Here is a 5,000-nt window from a genome sequence, read left to right as displayed (position 1 = left end):
TTTTGTGTAAAAACTAAGTGAAGTGAAATTTACGAAAATTTAGGAGAATCCGTGGTACAATAAACCACGTGTTAAATTCCAGTGAGGCTTAATTCCCGTGTTGGTAACGGTAAGCGCACGTGGCATTCATTTTTTCAATTTTTCCGTTTGACAAGTAAGGGTATGTAATTTCTTTTTATTACTTTCTCGTGGGATATTATCTTTATGTACATTTTTTTGAAGGGGATAATTTTCGTTAGACTGTGTAATATGGTTAACCTAAAGATAAAGGACTTATGATGTCACATTTAATTTAAATTTTTCAGTCAGGGTATAGGATCATTAAGATAAAATATTTGGGAGTGTAATTTATTAAATTCATTTTTTTCTAAAGGGAAAGTATGTAAAGGGGCTGATGTTTTAACGAAGCATTAAGCAATCTCAGTGGCATTGTCTGTTTTATTTTAATTTGTTATACTTTAAGTATAAATACAAACTTGCTTTAAAATCACAGAGTTGCAAGTGGTGGTGTTGCAAGAACGCACCCACACATTTTTACAAATCCATTTTTTTCCCTTAAGACTAGCATAGGAAGGTCACACGTCGTGGAGATTCCATTTTTTTTTCCTTAAGACTAGCATAGGAGGGTCACACATCGTGGAGATTCCATTTTTTTTCCTTAAGACTAGCAAGGGAGGGTCACACATCTTGGAGATTCCATTTTTTTCCTTAAGACTAGCAAGGGAGGGTCACACATCGTGGAGATTCCATTTTTTTTCCTTAAGACTAGCATAGGAGGGTCACACATCGTGAAGATTCCATTTTTTCCTTAAGACTAGCATAGGAGGGTCACACATCGTGGAGATTCCATTTTTTTCCCTTAAGACTAGCATAGGAGGGTCACACATCGTGGAGATTCCATTTTTTTTCCTTAAGACTAGCATAGGAGGGTCACACATCGTGGAGATTCCACTTTTTTCCCTTAAGACTAGCATAGGAGGGTCACACATCGTGGAGATTCCATTTTTTTTTTCCTTAAGACTAGCATAGGAGGGTCACACATCGTGGAGATTCCATTTTTTCCCTTAAGACTAGCATAGGAGGGTCACACATCGTGGAGATTCCATTGTTTTTCCCTTAAGACTAGCATAGGAGGGTCACACATCGTGGAAATTCCATTTTTTCCTTAAGACTAGCATAGGAGGGTCACACATCGTGGAGATTCCATTTTTTTTCCTTAAGACTAGCATAGGAGGGTCACACATCGTGGAGATTCCATTTTTTTCCTTAAGACTAGCATAGGAGGGTCACACATCGTGGAGATTCCATTTTTTTTCCTTAAGACTAGCATAGGAGGGTCACGCATCGTGGAGATTCCATTTTTTTCCTTAAGACTAGCATAGGAGTGTCACACATCGTGGAGATTCCATTTTTTTTCCTTAAGACTAGCATAGGAGGGTCACACATCGTGGAGATTCCATTTTTTTCCTTAAGACTAGCATAGGAGTGTCACACATCGTGGAGATTCCATTTTTTTTTCCTTAAGACTAGCATAGGAGGGTCACACATCGTGGAGATTCCATTTTTTTTCCTTAAGACTAGCATAGGAGGGTCACACATCGTGGAGATTCCATTTTTTCCCTTAAGACTAGCATAGGAGGGTCACACATCGTGGAGATTCCATTTCTTTTCCTTAAGACTAGCATAGGAGGGTCAAACATCGTGGAGATTCCATTTTTTTCCTTAAGACTAGCATAGGAGGGTCACACATCGTGGAGATTCCATTTTTTTTCCTTAAGACTAGCATAGGAGGGTCACACATAGTGGAGATTACATTTTTTTTCCTTAAGACTAGCATAGGAGGGTCACACATCGTGGAGATTCCATTTTTTTCCTTATGGCTGGCACAGGAGGGTCACACATCGTGGAGATTCCATTTTTTTTTTCCTTAAGACTAGCATAGGAGGGTCACACATCGTGGAGATTCCATTTTTTTTCCCTTAAGACTAGCACAGAGGGTCATTCATTGTTGTGATTCCAATTTTTTAAAGACTAGCATAGAGATTCACCCATTGTCGTGATTCCATTTTTTCAAAAGACTAGCATAGAGATTCACCCATTGTTGTGATTCCATTTTTTTTTATGACTAGCATAGAGATTCACCCATTGTTGCGATTCCATTTTTTCAAAAGACTAGCATAGAGATTCACCCATTGTTGTGATTTCATTTTTTTCAAAAGACTAGCATAGAGATTCACCCATTGTTGTGATTTCATTTTTTCAAAAGTCTAGCATAGAGATTCACCCATTGTTGTGATTCCATTTTTTTTTTATAAGACTAGCATAGAGATTCACCCATTATTGTGATTCCATTTTTTATGACTAGCATAGAGATTCACCCATTATTGTGATTCCATTTTTTATGACTAGCATAAAGATTCACCCATTGTTGTGATTCTATTTTTTTTAAAAAGACTAGCATAAAGATTCACCCATTGTTGTGATTGCATTTTTTTATGTTTTAGCATAGAGATTCACCCATTGTGGTGACTCCATTTCTTTTTATGACTAGTATAAAGGTTCACCCATAGTTGTGATTCCATTTTATTTCGTCCAGCATAGTGTCACCCATAGTTGTGACCTCATTTTTCCCTGACTAGCCCAGAGGGTCACCTACTGTATAGTGGTGATTCCATTTTTATTGTGTAGTACAGTTGTCATATATATCGTTACTTGTTTGGACGAATTACAACTGGACAGCCTAAGCTCACCCATTGTTGTGGCCCTGGTTTTCAAGTTAGGCTCCCGTTGAATTACTTGCAAGGCTTACTATTTGGTGATAGTTCTTTCTCGAGAGGCATTTCTTTACAGCCATTGTGCATTTCCCCAAGCTCCATCTTCATCCTTCCTTCCATGAGACTCTTGCATAAGGCTAGAGCGTCTTTCCCCTCCGTGTAAATTCTTGCACGGTCAATATCGTACCTTGTGCTGTTGAGTTTTTTTTGTCGCTGTCTCCACAAAAACTTAGCAAGATGACTGCTGCTGAAATCAGTGCGTTTGTGGATTTGGCAGAAAGACAAGGCTATGAGGGAGAGGCCTTGCGAAGGTATGTGCGGGAACTCACGGATGAAGCCAATGCCCGGAGAAGAACGGAGCAAGAAAGGATGCAGTATGCGAGAGAAAGAGCGAGAGCGTATGAATTAAAGAAGCGGGAAATAGACGCTCGATTAGCCCAGCTCAGTAACTCGCTACCTCAACCTAATAGTGCCAACGACCAGCAGGACAACTGCAGAGAGAAACAGTGCATTGAAGGTTTCACCAAGGAACTCCCTACAGCGGAACTGAAGGCGACCATGTCCCAGCTCGGCAAGAAGTGTGGACTGGGGGCAGGGAGTGATCTCGCACATGAGGGCTACAACTCAAGCTTGGGTCAAAAGCCTGTGAAGTGTGTACAGCGAGTGTCCCTCAGGTGCATGAAGGCTGCTAAGCCGGAGCCTAAAACTGTGAGGACGCAACCTGCAGGGGAAGACGACTGGCTAGGTACCATTAACCTTGGGGAAATACCTTGGCTAAGTGAGGAGGCCCAAGAGTTTTCCTCCTCCAGCAGTGAGTCTGAGCCTCATACGCCAGAAGTTAATTCTGGTGAAGGTGTGCTGCATCCCACCACAGGGTATAGAGCTATTTCCAGCACCATGCCAGAGGTCTCAGAGGGCCAGGCGTCTCCCCCTTCCAGAAATGAGTCTAGGCTTTGTACCCGAGAGAGCTCCCCAGCTAAAGCAATGATGCTTCCCAACAGGCCAGAGGTCTCAGAGGAGGACCGAGGGGCAGCACCCATCATTCCAGAGACCCCCAGGAGCCAAAGAGAGCCCATCAGATTTCAGCTGTCGGACAAGACGCTGGACAACTACGGGGAAGTTGCTGATTCAGACAAAGCAAAAAGAATTACTCTCTCAAAGGAGAACTTCCTGCAGAAGGATGGGGTGCTCCTCAGAATCACCCGAGGTTCTCACAATCCTGCTGAGGCCCTGCGTCAGCGTGTAGTTGTCCCCCATAATTCCCGCTTGCCGGTGCTACGAATGGCCCATGAGGGACTGGGAGAGCACCCTGGGGTGAAGCGCACAACCCAACTGCTGCAGCCCCATTTTTTCCGGCCGGGCTTGCAGAAGGGTGTTAAGGCTTCCACAACCTCCTGCCATCCTTGCCCAGTCTCCGGTAACTATAGGCAATTAATGCTGAGGGCCTCGCTCCAACTCATCCCATCCATTAGTGTCACAGAACTGACACAATTCTTTTATTGGTATGGCTTCCTAGCCACATTTCAGAAGGACGAAGGTTCCCACTTCATGGCAGAGGAGTCACGACCTCTGACCATACTCATAATTCATTTTTGGCTTCACCAGGTGCAAGCAGGAATTCCCAACTGTGGGATTTACTTGAATTTCTTCCAGACATGGGATAAACTCCAAACTCAAGAGAATGAGCTCTCAGGCATAGGCTCATCTCTTGAGCATCTTGGATCCTATTGTGCGGACCAAAAGTTCCCGCTGACATTCCTAGAGGACCGTAATCCTCTAAACTACTTGACTGAGCTACGTAATGGGAATAAAGGGCTCATGAGGGGCGGCATAGACCTCCAGAACTACAACTGGAAGGTCAAGCGCCTAAAGAACTCGTATGAGAGAGATGTGTTCTCCCGGCATTAGTGCCCAATGCACAGTGCCATGTCCATAGCGTAGCCATAGTCAGTAGGTTAATTTAGTTTGTATGAAAAAATATTTATTGGCCTTGGTGTCTCCCCAGGTAGATAAACTTGAGGAGCCATCTTGGCATCATTATTTGCATTGAATTTATTTTCATGTATTTATTTTATCCTTTTTTTTTGCATATATGCCAATTTTCTTTAATTTTATGCCTACCACTGCACTAGGTCACTTAACTTTAATCATTTTTTTTTTCATTTAAATTTTCAATTTTGCATTTTTTAATTTTTTCAGTTGCTGCCTCACAGCCAGCATACTTAT

The sequence above is a fragment of the Palaemon carinicauda genome, chromosome 34 (genome assembly GCF_036898095.1).
Source record: "Palaemon carinicauda isolate YSFRI2023 chromosome 34, ASM3689809v2, whole genome shotgun sequence".
Lineage (NCBI taxonomy): Eukaryota > Metazoa > Arthropoda > Malacostraca > Decapoda > Palaemonidae > Palaemon > Palaemon carinicauda.
Note: the sequence above shows the minus strand (reverse complement) of the source record.